General features: G+C 45.9%; 1 protein-coding gene across 4 annotated transcripts in view; it reads right to left on the reverse strand.

Moving 5' to 3' along the window:
- extl3 (exostosin-like glycosyltransferase 3) overlaps positions 1-22,224 on the reverse strand; it is a 91,067-nt gene extending 68,843 nt beyond the window's left edge. For 2 of the 4 annotated variants that reach the window (XM_068020988.1, XM_068020998.1), the window contains exon 1: positions 22,028-22,223. The gene's annotated coding sequence lies outside the window, so the exon portion shown is untranslated. Of the gene's footprint in view, positions 1-21,729; positions 21,934-22,027 lie in introns of those variants that run through there. The other 2 variants (XM_068021014.1, XM_068021006.1) reach the window with 2 other exon arrangements.
- Positions 22,225-27,292: the final 5,068 nt, after the last annotated feature.

The following is a 27,292-nucleotide window of genomic DNA, read 5'->3' on the forward strand; positions in this document are numbered from 1 at the left end:
TAGAGGGGGAGGGAAAGAGAGGGAGAGAGGGGGAGGGAAAGAGAGGAGAGAGGGGGAGGGAAAGAGAGGGAGAGAGGGGGAGGGAAAGAGAGGGAGAGAGGGGGGAGGAAAGAGAGGGAGAGAGGGGGAGGGAAAGAGAGGGAGAGAGGGGGAGGAAAGAGAGGGAGAGAGGGGGAGGGAAAGAGAGGGAGAGAGGGGGAGGGAAAGAGAGGGAGAGAGGGGGAGGGAAAGAGAGGGAGAGAGGGGGAGGGAAGAGAGGAGAGAGGGGAGGGAAAGAGAGGGAGAGAGGGGGGGAGGGAAAGAGAGGGAGAGAGGGGAGGGAAAGAGAGGGAGAGAGGGGGAGGGAAATGAGGGAGAGAGGGGGAGGGAAAGAGAGGGAGAGAGGGGGAGGGAAAGAGAGGGGAGAGAGGGGGAGGGAAAGAGAGGGAGAGAGGGGAGGGAAAGAGAGGGAGAGAGGGGGAGGGAAAGAGAGGGAGAGAGGGGGAGGGAAAGAGAGGGAGAGAGGGGAGGAAAGAGAGGGAGAGAGGGGGAGGAAAGAGAGGGAGAGAGGGGGGAGGGAAAGAGAGGGAGAGAGGGGGGGAAAGAGAGGGGAGGAGGGGGAGGGAAAGAGAGGGAGGAAGAGGGGAGGGGAAGAGGAGGGGAGGGAAGAGAGAGGGGAGGGAAGAGAGGGAGAGAGAGAGGGGGGAGGGAAAGAGAGGGAGGAGGGGAAGGGAAAGAGAAAGAGAGGGAGGAGGGGAAGGGAGGAGAGAGAGAGAGGAGAGAGAGAGAGAGAGAGAGAGAGAGAGAGAGAGAGAGAGAGAGAGAGAGAGAGAGAGGAGAGATGAGAGAGGAGAGAGAGAGAGAGAGAGGAGAGAGAGGAGTGTGAGAAGAGTGTGGTGTGGGGTGGGGAGGGAGGGAGGGAGGGGTTTTGCATTTCTATAGCGCCTTTCACGACCTCAGAACATGCAAAATGCTTTTTTTTTCCCCAAAAATATACTTTATTCATAAAAATCTGTAAAAAATTACATTGCCAAACAGTTTCCAAACAGCACCAAAAAATACAAACATTGCAAAAGAGATCAGTTTCTTTCAATAATGTCATGAGTTTCTTCCCAACCCTTCCGTTTCACAATTGTCATGTCAATTCCAGTTTTACATTTACAGCAATTGAGAATATTAACGATACAGTTCGAGGGGTTTCCCATGGATCCAGCCCCTCAGTCCAGCTTGGTGGGGGAACCTTACACTGTGGTCTTTCCCCATTGAGCCTTTGCTGCGGCTGCCCCAAGCTTTAGTGCGTCCCTCAGCACGTAGTCCTGGACCTTGGAATGTGCCAGTCTGCAACATTCGGTGGTGGACAACTCTTTGCGCTGGAAGACCAGCAAGTTTCGGGCAGACCAAAGGGCGTCTTTCACCGAATTGATAGTCCTCCAGCAGCAGTTGATGTTTGTCTCGGTGTGCGTCCCTGGGAACAGCCCGTAGAGCACAGACTCCTGTGTTACAGAGCTGCTTGGGATGAACCTTGACAAAAACCACTGCATCTCTTTCCACACCTGCTTTGCAAAGGCACATTCCAGGAGGAGGTGGGCGACCGTCTCTTCCCCACCACAGCCAACGCTGGGGGCACTGTGCGGAGGGGGCGAGACTTCGGGTGTGCATGAAGGATCTGACGGGGAGGGCCCTTCTCACCACCAGCCAAGCTACGTCTTGGTGCTTGTTTGAAAGTTCTGGTGATGAGGCATTCCGCCAAATGACTTTGACGGTCTGCTCGGGGAACCATCCGACAGGATCCACCGTTTCCTTTTCCCGTAGTACAGCCAATGAAGGGCTTCTGAAGCACTGTTGTAATGTCGGAAATGCGGCAGCCAATTTTTACACAGCAAACTCCCACCAACGGCAATGTCAAAGTGACCAGATGTTGTCTTTTTTTTTTGAGATCGAGGAACAAATTTTGGCCAGGACACAGGGGAAATTCCCCTGCTCTTCTTCAAAATAGTCTCATTAGATTTTTTACATCCACCTGAGGGGGCAGACAGGGCCTCAGTTTAACTTCTCATCCAAAAGATGACACATGTGACAGTGCTGCTCCCTCGCACTCGTGCACTGCAGCCTCAGCCTAGAATTGCGTGTTCAGGCTGACCCACAGACTAGCAAGTCCCAGATGTGATCTGCAGTTTGTTCTGTGTGGAGTTAGTTTTAGTCTTGGAGCTACAATAAAAGATCAGCACCCTTGAACTGTATGTCGGGTGGAGGGGAAGAAAGGCAGAAAGCTTCTCCACTCTTGACTGCTCTGCGGTGACTTCTGCTGGAACTGCAAGTGCTGAAGGGCAGAGCCTGCCTTAGATCTTGTGTCGTGTCCACAGGAGCCACTAGCACAGACTGTGAAGGCTCACACGCTAAGAGGTGCCAGCAGCTGAGATGCTCAAAGGGTTCCCCTCACCTGCCAAGGTCAGGGTTTTCGAAGATTGCGCTGATTACCCTCTATTCACACCATATAGGACTTCATTAATTCTACTCACACATCACAAGGTGTCAGCTGCGGCTCAGTGAGTGACACTCTTACTTGTAGTCAGAAGGTTGCGGGTTGAAGTCCCACTCCAGAGACTTCAGCACAACGGTCTAGGCTGACACTCCAGTGCAGTGCTAAGGGTGTGCTCCACTAGTGGAGGTGCCATCTTTCAGATTAGTCTCTACACTTCAAAAAGTACTTCCTTGACTGTAAAGTGCTTTCTGACGTCTGATGTGTTGTGAAAGGTGCTGTCGAAATGCAAGTTCTTTTATCTATGGTTGTCATATCCCATTTCAAATTAAATTACTTCTCTCACCCTTTGCACCACTATCCAAATACTGAATCCATGTGATATTTTTCACTTTCACATAAACTGCCCTGTGGCATCGTGGCATGAGATAGCTTGCCAATTGGGGGCATATTATTATGAGATGTGTGTTCTCGACCATTACAAAGGGGTCATACCTGAGCCGGCACAAGCTCATTTCACAAAGAAACCCTCACAAACAGCAGACAGAGGCAGCTTTCCACCTAACGTGCAGGAAAAATAATTCAAAAGGCGAAAGCCTCCCAACGTCACGTTGTGAAATCCAAGTAGGGTTGTGTTGTCCTGTAAATGTATTTGTGATAAGGAGGTAGCAAATAATAGAGCAAGGCCTTTCTGAACTTTGGCTCAAGTCCTGAAACAGATAGTTACAAAAACTAACATTCAGTGTGTATGCTGAGTATTTGAGGTCACATTACTCCAGAATGCATCTGCCCTCTATTCTCCCACCTACTTGTTCACTCAAGTCCTCCGATTCCGGCCTCTAGAGCATCGCCAATTTTAACCACTCCACCACTGGTGACCATTCCTTCAACTGGATAGGTCCCAAGATCTGGAATTTCCTCCATAAATCTCTTCACCTCTCTTTCCTCCTTTAAGATGCTCCTTACCTCTTTAACCAAGCTTTTGGTTACCTGTCCTAATATCTCCTTATGTGACGGTGCAAATCCTTGTTTGATAACTGCTCCTGTGATTCTCTCAGGGTTGTTTTAATCTGCTAAAGGCGCTATTTAAATACAAGTCATTGCTAAATAAGGCAAAGCTTTGGATTTGTTAAAGAGTGTCTCAATTTGAGTTTTATGCAGAGCAGACAAAAATGAGGGCTATCCAAATAATGCATCCAGCTGACAGTGTAAACTGCAGGGGGTCACTCCAGCATTTTACAAGCAGACACCGGCACTATAAAGTTAGACTGCAGTCACAAAATCAGGCCAGACTATCAAGCGTACTTTTTAGTAATGCATAGTATGAACATGCGGGTGGATGAGGAGTTTTAATTAATTTATGATCGCAAATTGTTGCGTCTGGAGGTACTTCAACATCAATGATACCAATACTGAAATGATTTTTCAATTTCATACAATTATCAGCTCATTAAAAGAAAGAGAGAAAAGTAAGAGACGCAGAAAAGAGAGTAAAAAGGACGGGGGAGAAAAGAGTGAGGGGGTTATGTGCAAGCGGGAGGTGGGCTGGGGCGCAAGAGAGTGTGTGCTGTGGGGGGGGGGGGCAGGGGGGAGAGAGAGGGGATGGGGGGAGATACCAGTGACGAGCTCGCTGTACAATGTGTCCTTGGGGATCCTGCTATCTTCCATGCGGCTCACATGGTCAAGCCATCTCAAGCGCCGCTGACTCAGTAGGGTGTATAAGCTGGGGATGTTGGCCACCTCGAGGACTTCTGTGTTGGAGCCACCTGATGCCAAGGATTCTCCGGAGGCAGCGAAGATGGAATCAGTTGAGATGTTGCTCTTGGCTGACATACTTTATCCAGGCCTCGCTGCCGTAGAGCAAGGTACTGAGGACACAGGCTTGATGCACTCGGACTTTTGTGTTCTCTGTCTGTGCGCAATTTTCCCACACTCTCTTGGCCAGTCTGGACACAGCAGCAAACACATTTCCCATGCGTTTGTTGATTTCTGCATCGAGAGACAGGTTACTGGTGATAGTTGAGCCTAGGTAGGTGAACTCTTGAACCACTTCCAGAGCGTGGTCGTCGATATTGATGGATGGAGCATTTCTGACGTCCTGTCCCATGATATTCGTTTTCTTGAGGCTGATGATTAGGCCAAATTCATTGCAGGCAGCAGCAATCCTGTCGATGAGTCTCTGCAGACACTCTTCAGTGTCAACTCTTCCTCAATATCACAAACACAATGACTACACTTCAAAAGTACTTCAAGAGTACAAGTGGCTGTGAACTCTTTGGGGCATCCTGAGTTTGTGAAAGGTTCTTTGTCTTTCTTAGGTGTTGATTATTTTCATTTAATTCTGTCACATGACACCTGTGATGAAATCCTTTTTTGCTGGGCATTCTCCCCATTTAGTTGGAGAGGTATTATCAACACATCCACAACGTGTGATTAAAGCTGAGACTCTCACGCCCTCATAACAGACAAAAGGCACAGACCTACCATTTAATGAAATGACACCACCCACACAAAATCATGGGTGTGTCGGCAGATAACATAGTAATTGAAATTAACATTATATATACACAAAGGCTGCAGAAGAAACCTGCTGCATTGTGTCACTCGGTGCAGGAATAGCTTATGTGTGTAAATGTACTGATTATCCAAATTGACCAGTTACATTCTTATCTTTGCTGCCTTCTGGTGAATGCACTGCACATACAGAATTGAATGGGTAGAGAAAAATGAATGAGAAAAGACCACTCGTAACAACAGCTACTTGCATTTATATAGCACCTTTAGTGCAGTAAAACATCCTAAGTTTCTTCACAGCACTTTTATCAGATAAAATGTGACATCGAGCCACATATGGAGATATCAGGGCAGATGACCAAAAACTTGGTCAAAGGTTTTAAGGAACCACTTAAAGGAGAGAGAAGAGCAGGCAAGGCAGAGAGGTTTAGGAAAGAAATTCCAGATTTTAAGGCCTAGGCAGTTGAAAGCACAGCCGCCGAAGGATGATAATCACCAATGTCAAGTGGCCAGAATTGGAGGAGTAAGAGATTTGGAGGCTGTAGGCCTGGGTGAAGTTACAGAGATTGGGGTGGGTGCAAGGTGGTGGGAGTGAGGACATGGATGCTCACCCAAACTTACCCCTCCCTTTGTTGTACCACCATCAAAAACAAAATTGCAAATCCTGCTGAGTAATAGGACAACTCTAAACTTCAAGCTGCTGACAGCTGAGCGATTATTGTCTTAGAACAAGCAAAGTACACAGGTATGGTAGCAAGAACAATACTCCCAAATCTGTAAACAAATGAAATCTGGTATCAGTCAAAGTGAACATGAAGCTGGTTGTAAAATGGTTGTAAAACAAAAAAACAACTGGTTCACTAATGTTCTTTTAGGGAAGGAAACCTGCCTTCCTTACCCAGTCTGGACCTATATATTACTCCAGTCCCACACCAACATAGTTCAATCTTAACCGCCCTCTAAAGAAGGCCTAATAAACCCCCTCAGTTGTATCAAACCACTATCAGAGATTCAAGGCACCCGCCACCATCTTTTCAGGACAACTAGGGATGGGCAATAAATGTCAGCCTTGCCAGTGACATCCCAAGAATGTTATTTTTTTAAATAACCATATACAGAATGATGTATAATTAGATCAGTTGGCTTTGCGCACATTTCACCCAAACTAGCTCTTCTTATGCACTAGTAGCTCAAGCTGCGTAAACTATTCTTCCACATCCTATACTCAACTCTCAAAATGAAGCAGTTCGCCTCAGCCGTAATCTCTAGTCTCAAGTTTGTTACTATAAAGGAGAACAGAAGCTTGACCTGTTGCTAATTCTCCACTATCGGGAGAACATTCAAAGTCAAAATAGAAAGATTGGACTGCCACCCCATATGATATCCACTGTGGGCCCTTACCCCCATCTTTATAGCTCTTTGGAGTCAGGGGTTGTTCCCCTATACTGGAATGTAGTTCCAATTTTAAAAAAGGGCACAAGGCAGATCCAGGTAACTTAAGACCCAGTAATAGGGGGAATGCTCTATATGACCTCAGATAGAGAAGATCTGATCAGGGACACCAGGAAAAGGTCATGTCTTATCAATTTGAATTGTTTGAAAAAGTCACCAGTTTGGAGGATGAGGGTTACCTGGTTAGACATTGTCCACTAGGACATACAGAATGCCTTTGATAAGGTACCCCTAGGAGATAGAATCCTGTAGGACTAGTGGTAATGTGCTGTGATGGATTGGGAACTGGCTGACTTGCATCAGGCAGAAAGTTGAAGTCAATGATTTTGGATTTGTTTGGAGACTGGTGACCAGTGGTGTCCTGCTAGGATCAGTGTTGGGACTGTTGTTATTTATACTGATGATCTAGATGTAAATGCTGGGGGGAATGGTCCACAAGTTTGTGGACAATACCAAGAGACTTGCGAGTCAGGGCTGCAGAGGATGTTTGACTACTACAGGCAGATTTGGGGGATTGCATTTGTGTTTAACTTAGGAAAATATTGTGTTACGCACTGGGACAGGTCAAATGCTCAACATAAATACACCCTACAGGGAAAATAATTAAAGCTGGTGGTGAGAGATCTGGGTGTTTTATAGTGTATAGTTCTCGAAAGGTCCATGACCAATGCCATGAAGCGATACTTAGAATCATAGAGAGATACAGCACTGAAACAGGCTGACCAACAACCACCCATTTATACTAATCCTACATTAATCCCACATTCCCTGCCACATCCCCACCATTCTCCTACCACCTACCTACACCAGGGGCAATTTACAATGGCCAATTTACCTATCAACCCGCAAGTCTTTGGCTATGGGAGGAAACCAGAGCACCCGGCATAAACCCACAGTCACAGGGAGAGCTTGCAAACTTCACACAGGCAGTACCCAGAACCGAACCCGAGTTGCCGGAGCTGTGAGGCTGCGGTTCTAACCACTGCGGCACTGGACCGCACTTCAGCCGAGTGAGTTTCAGGATGTATTCCAAAGATAATTCATGGGTATAGATAGGAGATGGAAAATTTAGCAAAATCATTTTTTTTTAAAAAAGGAGAAAGAAGAAGCAGAAAAAAAAAGAAATACAGATTAAAAGGGATAGTTAGTAACCTTAGATGCTGGTTCTAAAACTTTTGTGCGTAGGGAACCACACACAAATAATGATACGCTCCAAGGAACCAACTGCAACATCCAAAAGGCAAGCGTCAGTTGCTCAAAGGAACACAGTGTTATCTTTGCACAAAATGTTTCTATTAATCAAACATTTATAGCAACAGATATAACGGGTCAACAAACACACATAGCTGATGACGGCCAGAGATAAATCTGATGACCTCACCAACCTCTGGGTCCAAAGGAGCAGAAGTGGGCCATTCAGCCCCTCAAGTCTGGTATGCCATTTCACGATTATGGCCAATTTGCATCATAACTCAGTTTACCCGCTTTTGATCCATATCTCTTGATTTCCTTACCAAACAAACTCTATCGATCTCAGTCTTGAAAATTTCAATTAACACCTCCACCATCCAGAGCCATTTGGGTGGAGAGTTCCAGATTGCAACAACCCTTTGTGGGAAGAAGTGCTTCCTGACATCATACCTGAACAACCTAGCTTTAATTTTAAGATTGTGCCTTCTTGTTCCTCCACCAGAGGAAGCAGTTTCTATTTGTCCAATTGAATCCCTTTATCATTTTAAATACCATTCAACCCTCTAAATTCAAGGGCATATAAACCAACTTTATAAAGCAAGAACATAAACCAGCGAGACCACTGGCAGAGAGTGAGAGCACAGCGAACAGGGAGGAGGGGATAAGAGAGCAGCAACAGAGAGTGAGAGCAGAGTGAACGGGGAGGAGGGGATAAGAAAGCAGCAACAGAGAGTGAGAGCACAGCGAACGGAGAGGAGGGGATAAGAGAGCAGCAACAGAGAGTGAGAGCACAGTGAACGGGGAGGAGGGGATAAGAGAGCAGCAAGAGAGTGAGAGCACAGCAAGTCCAGCAGCAGAGAGCAAGAGCACAGCGAGACCGGCAGCAGGGGTAAGAGAGTAGCGGCAGAGAGTGAGAGCATAGTGGGACCGGCAGAAGGGATAAGAGTAGAAGCAGTGAGCGAGAACAGAACGAGACCGGCGGCAGGGATAAGAGAGCAGCGACAGAGAGCAAGAGCACAGTGAGACCGGCAGCAGGGGTAAGAGAGTAGTGGCAGAGAGTGAGAGCACAGCGAGAGTAGCGGCAGAGAGCAAGAGCACAGTGAGACCGGGGACAGCGCTAGAGAGCAGTGAACAGAGCGTGGCAGTACAGTGAGTCTGGTGGCAGGGAGGATGAGAGTGTTCTGGAGAGGGTTTAGAACAGACGAACCGGGTTTGAAAAAAAAACAAAGTGTGACATCACATGAAAGCAAACAAGCGATTGGTGAATATTTCTCTTCTCTCAAAACTGTACAAATTTTGAGCTGGGAAATTATAAATTTCAATCGGTTTAAGTATACCAGTAAGTGAATTACTAAGAGCACTATCACAAAGCAGGGTGACAAGCATTAATTAAAATTAATACTTTAAACAAAATACTAACCAAATTGCAAAAGAGGGAATAGGGGTTATTTTTGATCATGGAAAGGCAGCTGCGACCTCTTGCTTCCAATTCCTGCGCCATGTGGGAACTCCAAGCACTTCATGTGTCTTGGGCGACCACATGTGTAGGAAGTGTCTGCAGCTGCTTCAACTCAAACTCAGGATTTGGAATCATCGAGGAGCATCAGGGAGCAGGAGAATTTACTGGATTGTACTTTCTGGGAAGTAGTCACCCCACAGGCAGTAATAGTTCAGGATACTCGGTGGGTAGCCATCCAGAAGACTAGGAAGAGGCAGGAGTCTCCAGGGTGTGTGTCACTCTCAAACCAATACTCAGCATTGGAGACTGCAGGGAGTGACAATACCTTGAAGGAGTGAAGTCCACACCATGGCACCAACGGGAAAGGAGGGAGTAGCAAAGTGCACTTGTGCTAGGAGATTCGATAGCCAGGGGACAGACAGGCATTTCTGTAACCATCATCGTGAGTCCCACATGTGTGTTGCCTCCTTGGTGCCAGGGTAAAGGACAATCCAGAGAGGGTGCAGGATATTCTGCAGGGGGAAGGGAGTGAGAGAGTTGTGGTAGACATTGGTACCAACAACATAACAAGGGCAGGTTTGAGGTCCTATGGTCAGATTTTCAGGAACTGGGGTAAGAGTAGGACCTTGAAGGTAGTAATCTCTGGATTACTCCCAGTGCCACATGCTGGCAAGAGTAGAAATAGGAAGATAAGGAGGATCAATTTGTGGCTTGAGGCATGGTGCAGGAGGGAGAGCTTCAGATTTTTGGGACACTGGGACCAGTTCTGGGGCAGAAGGCATCTATTCAAGAGGGATGGGTTGCACCTCAACAGGACTGGGATCAATGTCCTTGTGGAGAGGTTAACGAGTGTGTTTAAGAGGGTTTAAATTAGATTGGCAGGGGGGTGGGCACCAGCATATAGAAGTAGAAAAAAGGAATGTTGATAGTGGGGGATTCAGCAATGGTAATGCCATTGAATGTCAAGAGGAGATGGTTAGATTCTCCCTTGTTGGAAATGGTCATTGCCTGGCACTTGTGTGGCACGAATGTTACTTGCCACACATCAACCCAAGTCTGGATATTGTCCAGGTCTTGATGCATTTCTACACAGACTGCTTCAGTATCTGAGGAGTCAAGAATGGTGCTGAATATTGTGCAATCATCAGTGAACATCCCCACTTCTGACCTTATGATGGAGGGAAGGTCATTGGTGAAGTAACTGAAGATGGTTGAGCCTAGTATATGACCCTGAGGAACTCCTGAAGTGATGCCCTGGGACTGAGATGATTAACCTCCAACAACCACAGCCATCTTCCTTTGCGCTTGGTACGACTCCAACCGGTGGAGAGTTTTCCCCCATTCCCATTGACTCCAGTGTTATTAGGGCTCCTTGATGCCATACTCGGTCAAATGCTGCCTTGATGTCAAGGGCAGTCACTCTCACCTAACCTCCTGAGTTCAGCTCTGTTGTCCATGTTTGAACCAAGGCTGTAATGAGGTGAGGAGCTGAGTGGCCCTGGCAGAACCCAAACTGAGCATCACTGAGCAGGTTATTGCGAAGCAAGTGCCCCTTGATAGCACTGTTGATGACACCTTCCATCATTTTATTGATGACTGAGATAGACTGATAGGGCACTAATTGGTCAGGTTGGGTTTGTCCAGTTTTTTTGTGTACAGGACATACCTGGGCAATTTTCCACATTGCCAGGCAGATGCCAGTGTTGTAACTGTACTGGAACAGCTTGGCTAGGGGCGCGGCAAGTTCTGGAGCACAGGTCTTCAGTACTATTGCTGGAATGTTGTCAGGGCCCATAGCCTTTGCAGTATCCAGTCCCTTCAGTTGTTCCTTGGTAGCACACGGAGTGAATTGAATTTGCTGACGACTGGCACCTGCAATGCGGGGAACCTCAGGAGGAGGCCGAGATGGATCATCCACTCGGCACTTCTAGCTGAAGATGGATGCAAATGCTTTAGCCTTATCTTTTGCACTGATGTACTGGGCGCCCCCATCATTGAGGATGGGGATACTTCTGGAGCCACCTCCTCCAGTTAGTTGTTTAATTGTCCATCATCATTCATGACTGGATGTGGCAGGACTGCAGAGCTAAGATCTGATCCGTTGATTGTGGGATTGCTTAGCTCTATCGCATGCTACTTACACAGTTTGGCACACACGTAGTCCTGGGTTTTGAGGTATACCTGGTGCTGCTCCTGGCATGCCCTCCTGCACTCTTCATTGAACTCCTTCATTGATCACTCCACTAGGTGTATTCTATAGGCCTCCAAATAGAAAGAGATAGAGGAGCAAATCTGCAGGGAAATCACGGATGTGCGAGAACTATAGAGTGGCGATATTGTGGGACTATAGTCACCCAAATATCGAATGGCATAATGTTAGAGTAAAGGGAAAGGAGGGGGAAGAATTTCTGAAATGCGTTCAGGAGAACTTACCTGATCAATATGCTCTCGGCCCAACTAGAAAGGAGGCATTGCTGGATCTGGTGCTGGGAAATGAGGTACGCCAAGTGAACCAAGAGTCTGTGGGAGCACTTGGGTAAGAATGATCATTGTATCATTAGGTTTGGACTCGTAATGCAGAAAAGGTAGAGGCTAAGTGCATTCCAGCAAGGGCGAAAGGCAGGGGAACCAAAAACAGGCTCCTTGGATGGCGAGGGAGACAATGAAACAAAAAAAAGGTGCATGATGTATGTCAGGTGAATTCTTCAAGTGAGAACCAGGCCAAATACATTCAGTTCAGAGGGGAGGCGAAGTGGAAAATAAGACTGGCAAAGACCGAATATAAGCATAGAATAGCTGTCAACATAACAGGCAACGCAAAAATCTTCTACTGGCGTGTAAATAGCAAGCGAGAAGCAAGAGGTGGAGTGGAACCAATTAGGGACAAAGAGGGTAATATATGCTTAGAGGCACAGGGCAAGGCTGGAATACTTAATGAGTAATTTCTATCGATGTTTACTAAGGAACAGGAACCTGACAAAATATCAGTAGAAGCAGAGAGTAGAGGCAATGGATGAGGTCAAGATTGAGAGAGAGGAGGTACTGAAAAAGCTATACTTAGGGTAGATAAGTCACCTGGTCTGGATGGCTTGCATCCCAGGTTGCTAAAGGAAGTGGGGGTGGAGATAGTGGAAGGGCTTCCCATAATCTCCCAATCTTCCCTAGATATGGAGGAGGTGCCAGAGGATTGGAGAGCTGCAAATGTGACAACTTTATTCAAGAAAATGCATAAGGGCAGTCCTAGCCAGTTAGTTTAACATCTGTGGTGGGTAAGGTTTGAGTCAGGGAAAAAAAGTCAACAGGCATATGGAGAGGTTTGAGTTAATTAATGATAGCCAGCATGGATTTGTAAAAGGCACTTCATGCTTGACTAGTCTAATTGAATTTTTGGATGAAGTAACAGAGAAGGTTGATGAAGGGAATGCAGTGGATGTTGTCTGTACGGATTTTAAGAAAGCGTTTGATAAAGTACCACATAAAAGGCTGGTTAACAAAACTGAGGCTCATGGAATAGGAGGATCAGTGTCCAATTGGATATAAAATTGGCTTAAAGACAGAAATCAGCGGGTCATTGGAAATGGTTGTTTTTCAGACTGCAGGATGGTAGACAGTGGTGTTACCCAAGGTTCAGTGCCAGGACCACTGCCTTTTTTGCTCTATATAACTGACTTGGATCTTGGAATACAAAGTAGAATTTCAAAATTTGCCGATAACCTCTGGAGTATAGACCTTGCGGAGTGGCAAACAGCGAGGATGATACGAACTGCCTGCAACAGTACATAGATAGGCTAGCAGAATGGGCAGACAAAAAGTGGCAGATGGAATTTAATACAGAGAAGTGAGAGATGATGCATTGTGGAAGAAGGGATAGAGTGAGGCAAGATAGACTTAAAGGCGGGCGAAGTTCTAAAGAGTGTACATGAACCTGGGGGTGCATATGCATCGATCTTTGAAGGTGGCAGGACATATTGAGAGAGTAATTAGCATATGCGATCTTGGGCTTCATAAATAGAAGCATTGAGTACAAAAGCATGGAAGTTATGCTGAACCTTTATAAAGCTCCAATTAGGCCCCAAGTAGTGTACTGCATCCAGTTCTGGTCACCACACTTTAGAAGGATGAGGGTCCTTGAGAGGGTGCAGAGGAGATTTACCAGAATGACTCCGGAGATGGGGGATTTTTGTTATAAGATTAGGTTGGAAAAGTTGGGGCTGTTCTCCCTGGAGCAAAGGAGATTGAGGGGAGTTTCGATAGAGGTGTACAAGATTATGACTGGCTTAGATAAATCAGGCAAAGAAAAACAGTTCTCTTTCAGCTCTCAAGTCTTTTCGTTCAAGCAACATAATTTTCCTGCTTCCCAAATTTATATGCATTCTCTAATTTAACTATAACTTTTCTATAACCTTCCACAGCCCTCCAAAATCTCTGCATTCCTCCAATTATGGCACATCCCTAATTTTCAATACCTATGGTTGGTAGCTTTCTGATGCCCAAGCCCTAAACTCGAAATTTCCTCCCTAAATCTCTCAGCCTTTCTACCCCTCTCTTCTCCTTTAATCAGCATTACATTATTCTTTGTGATATGAAGTGCCTTGGGACATTTTAATATGTTAAAGACACTATATAAATGCAAAGCTTTGGCTTTGTTAAATCGAGGGTATGAATTTGAGTTCTACACAGAGCAGAAGATAACCAGGATAGAGGCCTGCTACCTGACCCGAACCCAACGGGACCCGACGACATGTGTCGGGTTCGAGTCGGGCCCATATTCCGGGGCTGGCTTTCGGGCTTGGGTTGGGTCGAGTCCAGGTCAAGTTGGGTTGGGTTGGGCCAGACACACATGGTAAGTCCTCTGCTGATAAGTATTAAAAATAAAAAAAAACTTAGCTGAGCTGGGAGTCCTGGACGAAACTGAGTTTGCGCAGTGAGCGAGTGACGTCACTATGATGTCATCGTGCATGCACTGCAGCTTCGGCGTCAGAAAGGTAAGTAAAGGGATGGTCGGGCTTGATTTGGGTCGACCGGTGGCGGGTTCGGGTCGGGTCGGACTCGGGCCAGGCTGGGGTCGGGTCGGACTCGGGCCAGGCTGGGCTCGGGTCCACTTTGTTTGGTTGGGTTCTTTTTCCCCGACCTAAAGCAAGCCTCTAAACCAGGATAATCTATGCAATGCTACTGTAAATTGCACGGGCTTACTCCAGCACTTTATAAACAGACACCTGAACTACAAAATTATATTGCAGCCTCAAAATTACTCCAACCTATGAAACTATCTTTTCAGTAATGCATAATATGGATGGAGGGTTTTAATTAGTTTTTGGTCCTCTACCATTGTGCAAGCTGTTGCTGATGTAAATCTAAAGCATAATATAAAATTAAGAACTGAACCCATGACTTCAAAATAAGCACCCTGATCTAATTAACCACTTCACTCTAACCTCACAAATAATTGGTGCTGATTCCCTGTGCAAAATGATATGGGAGATTGAAAACAAGAATGAGAATTTTAAAATCAAGGCGTTTGCTATACCAGGAGCCAATACAGGTTGGCTAAACGGTACTCAATTTTCAAATCGTTTTCTTCTGATACAATTTGATCATTGATGACACCGCAAAGAAATATAAATGAGATGGCACAAAGAGATATTCTACCCTCAGACTGCTGAAAGCACAAAGTCCACAACGGTGTACACGAATGGCTGATGCTCTTACTGACCATGGGTAGATATGAGCTCCAAATGATTAGCCATTTACAAAACCCAAGAGTCCCATTTCTTACAATGCTTGCCTGAAGGGACTTGCCCCCCCGACAGCTCAAAGCTCCCTGGCCAGAAAACAATCAGCATGTATGCAGAAGTCATCTTTAGGAAGAAAATCCAGGGCGGCACAGTGGCGCAGTGATTAGCACCGCAGTGACCCGGGTTCGGTTCTGGGTACTGCCTGTGTGGAGTTTGCAAGTTCTCCCTGTGACCGTGTGGGTTTCTGCCGGGTGCTCCGGTTTCCTACCACAGCCAAAGACTTGCAGGTTGATAGGTAAATTGGCCATTGTAAATTGCCCCTAGTGTAGGTAGGTGGTAGGAGAATGGTGGGGATGTGGTAGGGAATATGGGATTAATGTAGGATTAGTATAAATGGGTGGTTGTTGGTCGGCACAGACTCAGTGGGCCGAAGGGCCTGTTTCAGTGCTGTATCTCTCTACGGCTCTAAAATCCCATGGTCATGACAGCTGAACGAGTGGGAACAGGAGATGGGAGAACCAGCACCCAGTACACTGGACTTGGAAGAAAGGATGGAGGGCATGCGCCTGGACGTAGGATAAGGGGAGATTCCAGGTATGGAACGGAACAACGTCATGAAGAGATATGGGCATGAATATTGTGAAGGCATAATGTACACAACTGCACTAGAGAGATGTACTGCTGGTCACTGGTAGTGACATTATAAAAAGAAAACAAAAAACTTTATATAGCATTTTTCACCGATTTGGGACCACCCAAGCACTTTCCAGCCAATTACGTATTATTGAAGTGTTATGTAGAAAATACAGCAGCCAATTTACGTACAGCAAGCTCCCGCAAACAGCAATGTCATAACGATCAGATAAACTCTTAAATGATAATGTCTGAGGTATAAATATTGGCCAGAATTGTGGGGATAACTCTCCTGCTCTACTTCAAAACAGTGGCTGTGGGATCTTTTACGCCCACTTGACGGGGCCTCAGATTAACTTCTCATCCGACACCTCCAACTGTGCAGCATTCCCTTAGTACTGCACTGACATTGTCAGTTTGGATTATGTGCTCAAGCCCCTGGAACCAGACTTGAACTCACAACCTTCTGAACGGTGAGAACATTAGCACTAAGTTATTGAGAGCGGTGAGGGTGCGATGTATTGAGAAGCCTTCTTGCTCAAGAGTGAAGTGAAATTTTGGCATTAAAATATTTGCAAAGTATGTAGTCATCATGCAGCAGAAATGAAAATAGCATGGGTTATGTAAATCACGTTATACATGCTAGGATAGCAAACAGTACATGCAGGAAGGAAAGTCCATGTGCCAAATCTGTCTCAAGACACACTGCTCTCCTGTTTGAATACTATACCAGCAAATAGCCAGCGGTTAACTGCATGCAACGGATTGGAGGGGATGGGGGTGGTATAGTGGCCACAAAGCCATTCAATCTTTGGCAAATGATTGATGGGGTGGGAGAGTTTATGGCTATCAAGAAAGAGTGCTGAACTTGTGCGAAGTACCATAATATTCAGGTATTTTATGATTTGAACAATGTTACATCATAATGAATAACACAGCACAGAATACCAAGGCATCTAGCAAATGGACTGCATACTCTTTAGTATGTCATCTGCCCAAACCCACGATCTCTGCCACCTAGAAGGATAACAGCAGCAGATGCATGGGTACACCACCACCTCAAAATTCCTCTCCAAGTCACAGATCATCCTGACTTGGGAATACATCGCCATTCCTTCATTGCCACTAAGTCAAAATCCTGGAACTCCCTAACTGACAGCATTATGGAAGCACCTTCACCACATGGACAATGAGGGTCCATGGGATAGGAATGGGCAATAATTGCCAGTCTTGCTTGCAACATCCATATCCCAAAAATTAATCTTTTATAAATCTGCCTTATACCCAGCGCAAGGAGATTCCGAATTGGATTTAAGCAGAAACTCAATAGCACAATCTATGTCACCAACCATCAATCACCACAAGGTGAACACTGAAACCGAACATTGACGATGAAGGGACACCACTGGTGGAGGTTGGCAAGAGGGCATCTGATGCAGGGCCAGAGGTAACATGCTTTGTGCCATCCTTAGCTGCATGTTGATGGATCTTTAGTGGGTTGGCTTCAACACCAAAACTACCAGCTCGGCATTGAAGAGTTACTTGCCCCAGACATACCAGTGGTAGATGGTCCAAGCCTTGTGGAGTCCAACTCACAGGTCTGCACTGTTGTGGAGGGGCAGTTATCTACACTGCAGCTTGTCATTGAGGATATGGAAACATCAAAGACAGCTGAAATTATTGCCCAGTTACAAAGGTCATAAACACAGTGTAAATATCTCTCATTAACACTGGCAGCTGTGACTCAGTGGTAGCATTCTCACCTGAGTGAGAAGGTTGTGGCTTCAAGTCCCATTCCAGAGGCTTGAACACAAAAATCGAGGCTGATACTGCAGGAATGCTTTACAGTCAGAGGCATCGTCTTTTGGATGAGGCAAGAAACCGAGGCGCCATCTGTTCTCTCAGGTAGATGTAAAGGATCCCACGGCACTATTTCAAAGAGGAGCAGGGGCGTTATCCCCAATGTTTTGGCCAATACTGATCCCTCAACCAGCACTTAAAAGAAAAATGATTCTCTTGTCAAACTCTAACGAAAAAAAGGGCTGTCTTTAAAGAGGAGATGGATCAGGTACAGGAAAGGTACATTCCCACAAGGGGGAATGGTAGAACAACCAAAGGCAGAGCTCTAAAATCAAAGCAAAATACTGTGGATGCTGGAAATCAAATAAAAAACAGAAAGCGCAGGAAATACTCAGCGGGTCTGGCAGCGTCTGTGGAACGAGGAACAGAGTTAATGTTTCAGGTCTGTAACCTTTCATCAGAACATCTTATGAAAGGTCACAGACCTGAAACGTCTCTCTCCACAGATGCTGCCAGTATTTCCAGCACTTTCTGTTTTTATTTCAAAATCTGAACTCCGTGGAAGACAAACAAGAACAAAGAACAAAGATAATTACAGCACAGGAACAGGCCCTTCGGCCCTCCAAGCCTGCGCCGATCCAGATCCTCTCTCTAAACATGTCGCCTATTTTCTAAGGTTCTGTATCTCTTTTCTTCCTGCCCATTCATGTATCTGTCTAGATACATCTTAAAAGACGCCATCGTGCCCGCATCTACCACCTCCGCTGGCAACGCGTTCCAGGCACCCACCACCCTCTGCGTAAAGAACTTTCCATGACAAAAGAGGAATACAGTAAGGTGAAGCAGAAAAAGTGTGCATATGAACCAGGCCAAATACAAAAAGTGCAGCAGGTAAATGAAAAAGGAAATAGGAGAAGTAAAGAGTATAAGAGACTAGCAGCTAACATAAAAGGGAGTCGAAAAGTCTTCTATAGGCATATAAATAGTAAAAGGCTAGTAAAAGGAGGGGTGGGACCGATTAGGGACCAAAAAGGGGGTCTGTGCATGGAGGCAGAAGGCATGGCTGTGTCTTTGGTAAGGAAGATGCTGCCAAAGTCAGTAAAAGAAAAGATAGTTGAGTTCTGGATAGGCTAAAAATTGATAAAAGAGTTGGTATTTGAAAGGCTGGCTGTACATAAAGTTGATAAATCACCAGGACCCAATGGGATGCACCTGAGGATGCTGAGGGAGGAAATTGCAGAGGCACTGGCCATAAATCTTCCAATCCTCCTTAGATATGGGGTGTTGCCAGAGGATTAGAGAATTGCAAATGTTACACCATCGTTCAAAAAAGGGTGTAAAGATAAATCCAGCAACTATAGGCCAGTTTAACCTCAGTGGTGGGAAAACTTTTAGAAATAGTAATCCACAGCAAAATTTATGTTCGCTTGGATAAGTGTGGATTAATTAGGGAAAGCCAGCACGGATTAGTTAAAGTTAAATTGTATTTAACTAACCTGATTGGAGTTTTTTGATAAGGTAATGCAATTGATATATATATGGGCTTCCAAAAGGCATTTGATAAACTGCCACATAATGGGCTTACCAGCAAAGTTAAAGCCCATGAAATAAAAGGGAAAGTGACAGCATGGATACAAAGTTGGCTGAGTGACAGGAAACAGAGAGTTAGTGTGAATGGTTGTTTTCGGACTAGAGCAAGGTACAGAGGGGTTCCTTGCAGGTCGGTACTGGGACGACTGCTTTTCTTGATATATATTAATGGCCTAGACTAGGGTGTACAAGGCACAATTTCAAAATTTGCAGATAACACAAAATTTGGAAGTATTGTGAACTGAGGAGGAAAGTGATGGACTTCAGGAGCACAAAAACAGGCTCTGGAATGGGTGGATATGTGGCAGATGAAATTTAATGCACAGAAGTGTGAAGTGATGTATTTTAGTAGGAAGAATGAGAAGTGGCAATATAAACTAAAGGGTACAATTCTAAAGGGGGATGCAGGAACAGAGATCTGGCATTTATAATTGCACAAACTGTTGAAGGTGGCAGGGCAGATTAAGAAAGTGTTTAAAAAGACATACGGGATCCTGGGCTTTATAAATAGAGGTATAGAGCATAAAAGCATGGAAGTTATAGTGAACCTTTATAAAACACTGGTTTGGCCTCAACTGCAGTAGTGTGTCCAATTCTGGGCAACACACTTCAGGAAGGATGCGAAGGCATTAGAGAGGATGCAGAAAAGATTTACGGGAATGCTTCCAGGGATGAGGGACTTCAGTTATGTGGATAGACTGGAGAAGCTGGGATTGTTCTCCTTAAAGAACAGAAGGTTGAGAGGAGATTTGATAGAGGAGTGTAGATAGAGAGAAACTGTTCCCATTGGCAGAAGAATCGAGAACCAGAGGGCACCGATTTAAGGTGATTGGCAAAAGAAACAATGGCGACAGAGGATAAGCTTTTATTTAAATAAACGTAGCAGGTAGTTAGAATCTGGAATGCACTGCCTGAGAGTATGGTGAGGACAGATTCAATCGTGGCTTTCAAAAGGGAATTGGATAAGCACCCAAAGGAAAAAGATTTTCAGGGCTATGGGAAAGGATAGGGGAGTGGGACTAGCTGAGTTTCTCTTGTCGAGAGCTGGCATAGACAGGTTGGGCCTCCTTCTGTGCTGTAACCAGTCTATGATTTATCACATCACTGTTTGTGAGACCTTACTCTGCACACAATGGTTGTCGTGTTTCCTACATAACATTAGTGGTTACACCACAAAGGTACTTAATTGGCTGCAAAATGCTTTGGGACATCCTGGAAAGGCCCTGTATAAATGCAACTATTCTTCAATGATTCCACTACTGTTACAGATGCTTTTGAGAACTTAACTCCAGGGCAGCAGTGATAGTAAGGCTTCCAGTGACAGAGAACAATTGTGGGCAACTATGTGGGAGGGATTCTGAGATGCTAACCTTATTTACAACACCGAAACAGGTCATTCCACTCAACTGAACCAGTGTTCATCAGCTGCCTTTCACCTATCAGCATCCTTCTGTTCCTTCATCTCTAATGTGCTTATCTAGCTTCCTATTAAAGACATCTATGCTATTCGCCTCTATTACTCCTTCTGCTAGCGAGTTTCATATTCTCACAACTCTCTGGTGAAATAAGTTTCTCCTTGTTGGAGAAATTTTCTGAGCTTTGCTAATTATTACATAACTTTGTAAAAGCAGAAAAGCAGGACACAGCTTGTAGCTAATCTAACCACAACCAATGGTCATAAATTGTAGACAGAGCAGCTAACCACAATCAGACATTACGGCCAGATATGGTGTCTGGAGTGGGCATTGAATTAAGGAGGTAGCTTGTTATTGTTGAAACTGATGTTTCGCTGACCTCGGACCCTGCATGGTGCACCGTTACGTAGGCAGTCTTGTGGGTGCTTATCTAATTGTGAAACGGTTAGCTCTGCCTTTTTTATACTATATAAGTCCACGGCGATCTGTAGCTCTTTGGGAGTAGCGCTGGACCGCATTTAGGTAAGGTGTGCTCCCCCATGATATCATGCAATAAAGGGTTTGATTCTCAACGTCTGAGTCCGGAGAATTTGTTCAACAATTGGGCACAATCTGGATTTTCTCTAACACTCCTGAATTCCTTATTGGATTTATTACTGACTATCTTACATTGATGGCCCCTAGTATAGGTCTCCCCCACAAGCAGAAACATCTCTACATCTACCTTTTCAAACCCCTTCATAATTTTACAGACCTGAATCGGGTCACCCCCCGAAGTCTTTAGAGAGAAGAGCCCCAGTCTGTTCAGTCTTTTTTTGATAGTTAGAGCCTCGCAGTTCCATTAACATCCTTGCAAAAAAAAATTTGCACCCTCTCCAGTGCCCCTCTATCCTTTGATGTAAATATGGAGATCAGAACTGTTCCCTATACTCCAGGAATGTACTCTTACTAAAATAAACCGCTCTGTATGACCCTTTATGTTGTGCTGATTGTTACACGCGATCCCGTTCGTTCAACTCACCGATTCCAAGGGTTGGCATTAAGCAAAATATTTACTTTTGACTAGATCGCTGCACGAGTTGATCAGCAATGACCTTACCCAGCATAAAACAGTTAGCTGCTACCAACTTTTAAGTCATGCTGTTTTAGTCGGTATTTGAAGGGTGGAGGGGGTTTCGGCACATTGATTAATGCACTTTCAGTGTGAGGTGCATCGCCTATATCGCCACAGTTAACCAACAGAAAACTCCAGCCCTGAAGTGATCATCTACATAGGCAAAGCAAACCAGCAGTCAATGAAGGGAAACACCGAGTACTGGAGTCGCTGTGTCGGCTATGGTCTAAACTTCAAACTTACATTTTTTAAAAAACCTTAACGCAAACCGATTCTGGAAAACAATCCAAGAAGTGATTTTTACCACAACTGATACTACATTACAAAAAAAAACACACGCACACACAAAGCACGCACTGCAAGCTTACCTGGAGCTGAGAGTGCCCAGGCCCCAAGCCGGTAGGACAGCAGGAGCGGAGGCATTTTCCAGGCAATGGAGGAGCTGCCTCGCTACAGCAGCAAGCCTCGGTGCAACACTGTATCGGGCATGTAGCCGCAAAAGGATCCCGATGTAGCCACTTCCAGCGCTTGCTGGCAGCTCCCACACAGGCCTGTGTGCCCGGGCAGCAGTACACGGCGCTCTCTCACACACTCACTCACTCACAGCCTAGCTTCAACAACACACACACAAAAAATCCTTAGATACAGAAAAAGAAAATGTCTTACGTGATCTGGGGCGCGCTGCTTTTTGAAGACGCCTCTTCCTTTCCTACATGTATATCGTCTCTTAATGCAAAATTGAAACTGCTTTTAAAAATGTGAAAATAGTACACACATAGGATGAGTGACTGAAGCGACCACACTGAGCACTCAGCCCCACCGCATTGTACAAGCCGCTCTCCCAAACAGGGCGCAGCAGCATTGTGGGAGCAGCGGCCTCCCGCCTCCTGCTGGCCACGCTGGCAACAGCAGCCTTACCGTAACTCATAGCACGCCCGCCCTTATATTTGACTGCAACCCCACAGCTACCTGCTGTTACAAAGAATTACACATTGTGTACAACACAGATACAGGCCATTCGGCCCAACTGGTCCACACGAACCGCCTGTCGTCTTACTTCATCCAACCCTACCAGCGTATCCTCTATGATTCTATAATTATGTTACTTTCTCCCTCGAGCTATGTATCTCTATGTTGAATTCATAGAATCATAGAATGGTTACAGCATAGAAGGAGGTCATCCCACCCGTCGTGTACGTGCTGGCTCTCTGCAAGAACAACTCAGCTAATCCCACTCCCCCATCCTTTACCCCATAGCCCTGCAAATTTTTTTTCTTTAAAGATAATTATCCAATTCCCTTTCGAAAGCCATGATTGAATCTGCCTCCACTACACTCTCAGACAGTGCACTCCAGATGCTAACCACAGGCTGTGTAAAAAATATTTTCCCTCATGTCGCCATTGCTTCTTTTGCCATTCACCCTAAATCCTCCTCTGGCTCTTGGCCCTTCTGCCACTGGGAATAGTTTCTCCCTATCTATTCTGTCCAGACCCCTGTACAAAGGGACCTGGGTGTCCTTATCAATAAGTCACTGAAAGTTAACATGCAGGTACAGCAAGCAATTAGGAAGGCTAATGGTATGTGTTACAGGTGGGGAGGGGGTCTTCACGACAGTATGTTAGCTTTTATCACAAGAGGATTTGAGTACAGGAGTAGTGACATCTTGCTTCAATTTGTTAGACTGCACCTGGAATACTGTGTGCAGTTTTGGTCCCCTTGCCTTAGGAAGGATATTATTGCAATAAAGGGAGTGCAACGAAGGTTCACCAGACTTGTTCCTGGGATGGTGAGACTGTCCTATGAAGAGAGACTGGGGAAACTGGGCTTGTATTCTCTAGAGTTTCGAAGAATGAGAGGTGATCTCATTGAGACCTATAAAGTACTTAAAGGGATAGACAAGGTAGATACAGGTAAGATGTTTCCCCTGGTTAGGGAGTCTAGAATCAGGGGACACAATTTCAAGCTAAGGGGGAAGGCACTTAGGACAGAGATGAGGAGAAATTTCTTTACTCAGAGGGTTGTGAATCTTTGGAATTCTCTACCCCAGAGGGCTGTGGAAGCTCAATCATTGTGTTTAAAGTAGAGATTGACAGATTTCTAAATACCAATGATATAAAGGGATATGGGGATATTGTGGGAAAAAGTCATTGAAGTGGATGATCAGCCATGATCATATTGAATGAGGGAGCAGGCTCGATGGGCTGAATGGCCTAGTTCTGCTCCTATGTTCCTCGTGATTTTGAACACAGGATTGTGTCCAATTATGCTCCTGTAACATACCTTGGAACATTTTATTGTGTTAAAAATGCTATATTACTACACGTTGTTGTAATGTGCTAATCCAGCTTCCCCTTAAATACCTCCATACTGTTCACCTCAACCACTCATTGTGATAGCAAGTTCCACATTCTCATCACTCTATGAGGTAAGAAGTTTCTCCTGAAATACCCATTGGATTTATTAGTGACGATCATATATTTATGGCCCTAATTTTGGATTCCCCACAGGTCTTCGTCTCCATGTCTACCCTATCAAACCAGTTCATAAAGACCTCTATATTGGCTGATCTTGTCAATTTGATTCCCTTTATGTGCTGGAAGGATGGGACCAATGCACAAACTGATAGACAAGCTTAACAGTCAGTAGAACAAAAGAAAGACTTGCATTTATATTGCGCCTTTCGCAACCTCATCATGTCCCAAAGTGCTTTACAGCCAGTTAAGTACTGTTTGAAGTTATTGTACTTGCCAATGCACTGGGAGCAGGGTGGAGGTGGGTTGAGCAACACACAGGAAACCCAGAAGTTTCAGTTTCCCCACATGTCACTGTTAAAACTCCACAGCAGTGATTTTTGGTCCATGACAGGTTCCCCATCTGGAAGTCAGCCTGATTGATAGGCTTCGCTTCCAGCCGGGTGAGAAGCTCTCCAGAGGAGGCCACAGCACCAGGGTATATCCGACCCCTGATCCCAAGGAAGAGGTCCAATCCCCGGGGGGGGGGGGGGGGGGGGGGGTGGGTGGAGGGGGTGGTGTCAATCCTCAACCCCTGGTGGGTGGGGGTGATACAATATCCGGTCCGGAGTGGGGTGGATTGTATGGGTCTGATGGTAGGGGAGCTTGGAAGGACTGGGAGGAAGCACTCCCACTCCACATGGCCCAGATGGACAGCTCTGAAGGCATTTATCTACTCCCTGAGGCTGTCCGTACCTTGCTGCAGCTGCTGGGTTTCCAGAGGCCTGGGAAACCCGGCCATCCTCAGCTACATCTGAGGCATCCAGTCCAGTCCAGCCAGCTTCCTGAGATGCTTAGAACTTTTGCCCTTTTAACCCCCCAACCTGCACCCAATCCCATCCGCTCACCCATGTTAAAATTCCTCACAGTATCTGTACTGCATCGAATTATCAAATGGTGTTCAAAGAGTACGGTACTATATAATAATATTGCTTCTTATAATAATATGAGCTTCATTTTTGTCACTTTCCTTTTTCTGGTTCTACTTTACCAATGTAGGTATATGGAATTAGCTCACAGATCTGTTTGAGTGGCAGCAGAACAGGTGCAAGGGTTAAATGGTCTACTCCTGTTCTTGTGTTGTTGTCAAATTTCGCAGCTACAGGTGTTCAACCATTACATCTCTTAAAATTCTTTTGATGGTATTTCCTAAAACCGACTGGTCCATTTTATTCAGGTACTTCTGCATGGAATCGCCTCTTTTCAATAATACTAGTTTGATTTCCTATGGTGCTACTGTCAGAGAGAGACAAAATCAGCTGCCTCTTTGCTTGTCTCACGCATTCTTTTTTTCTTATTCATTCATGGGATGTGAGCATCGCTGGCAAGGCCAGCATTTATTGCCCATTCCTAATCAACCTTGAGAATATTTTTTTTTTTATTTAGATATACAGCACTGAAACAGGCCCTTCGGCCCACCGAGTCTGTGCCGACCATCAACCACCCATTTATACTAATCCTACACTAATTTGAGAAGATGGTAGTGAACTGCCTTCTTGAACCGTTGCTGTCCATGTGGTGTAGGAATACCCACAGTGCTGCTATGAAGGGAGTTCCAGGTATTTGACCCAGTGACAGTGAAGGAAAGGCGATATGGTTCCAAGTCAGGATGGTGTGTGACTTGGAGGGAAATTTGCAGGTGGTGATGTTCCCATGTGCCTGTTGTCCTTGTGCTGCTAGGTGGTAGAGGTTGTGGGAAGGTGGCGCCGAAGAAGCCTGGCCGATTGCCGCAGTAGATGGTACACACTGCAGTCATGGTGCACCAGTGGTGGAGGGAATGAATGTTTATGATAGTGGATGAGGTGCCAATCAAGCAGGTTGCTTTGTCTTGAATGGTGTCGAGTATTGTTGGAGCTGCACTCATCCAAGCAAGTGGAGCGTATTCCATTACACTCCTGATTTGTGCCTTGTAGATGGCGGATAGGCTTTGGGGAGACAGGAGGTGAGTTAGTAGCTGCAGGTGACCCACCCTCTGACCTGCTCTTGTAGCCTCAGGCGCTACCTAAGACATCGGGTGCACAGCTACCTGCAAATGACAGAGCACCAGTGCTGTAGGAGGCTGCACCTATCCAGGCAGATGGTCTCAGTCCTGTGTGCTCTGATCCACAATGACCTGAGGCCTCACGGCCCACATGGCAGTGCCCTACCTGCAGCTGTCAAGATCACCGTCATCCTGCATTTCTATGCGACTGGGTCTTTCCAGGGATCAGCTGTGGATTTACGTGGCACCTTGCAGCCGGCAGTTCATCAGGCCATCAGGCAGGTCATGGAAACCACATTCAGGACGGCAGGGGACTACGCCCACTTTGACACATATGGGCCTGCGCCAGGATTCAGCCTCCATTGCTGGATTCCCCCAATCATTGATTGAACCCATGTGACCATCAAAGCACCCAGCAATCTGCCAGTGAGATCCATCAACAGGAAGGGCTTCCATTCCCTCAATGTCAAACTGGACTGCAACCACAACAAGAGCTTCTTGCGTGTGTTTACTTTCCTGCCATGACTCCTACATCCTCCACCTGCCTAGGCTGCCTTGGTACTTGACTCCATCCCCCAAAGTGCCTGGATGGATCCAAAGGGATAAAGGAAATCCCTTGAAGAGATGATTACTGATCCCTCTACAGGAGCCCCAAACGGAGGCACAGAGACAATACAACCAATGCCACCTGCTCAGCAGGCCTACCATTGACCTGCACTCTCCATAACATGGCCCTCCAGAGAGGTGTGGAGCTTGAGGACAGTGAGGCCCTGGAAGGAGACATCTCAGCAGGGGAGGAGCAGGAGGTAAGAGAGGAGGAGGAAGTGGAGATGGAGGGGGATAACAGTAAACAGATTGCCTCCTCCTGCAATCCTCTGGGAAGAGGACCTCCATTCTCTCCCTCATGGCCTCCAGCATTACATCCAGGTGGGCATCAATGAAGCGGGGGTCTGCCCTGGCCCTAGTGCCAGGCCTCCAGCTCCCCTGTGACATCTCACTTCCCTCTGGTGCAGAGAAAGGCAGATCTCTTTCTCACGACAACCAGTGGCTTCAGTGATGGCTGCTGTGGAAATCACCATGAGTCCCACACTTCATCTGACTCACCTCCATTCCCGGTCCCATTGGCTCTACAAGGACAGGAAACCCATTTCCATTCCAATTAAGGGCTTACACGTTTGAAAATGTGAATTTGAATTAGTTTCTGACCCAAAACAACACTCGTTCCTGTTTCCCGCCTCCATAATAAAAATCCAGCCTCTGGCATCAGGAAAACAGAAAGCAAAATATACCCTTGGTGTTGGGGCACTATTCGTTTGGATTTTAAGCACCACTTTCCATTGGATATAAAAGCATGGGTCAATCTCAATTAACAGCCTTGGGGAAACATTAAGCATAGGGCAAGTCAAAAGAAAATAAAGACTTGCTTTTACATAGCACCT

Source organism: Heterodontus francisci, chromosome 3 (assembly GCF_036365525.1).
Source record: "Heterodontus francisci isolate sHetFra1 chromosome 3, sHetFra1.hap1, whole genome shotgun sequence".
Classification (NCBI taxonomy): domain Eukaryota; kingdom Metazoa; phylum Chordata; class Chondrichthyes; order Heterodontiformes; family Heterodontidae; genus Heterodontus; species Heterodontus francisci.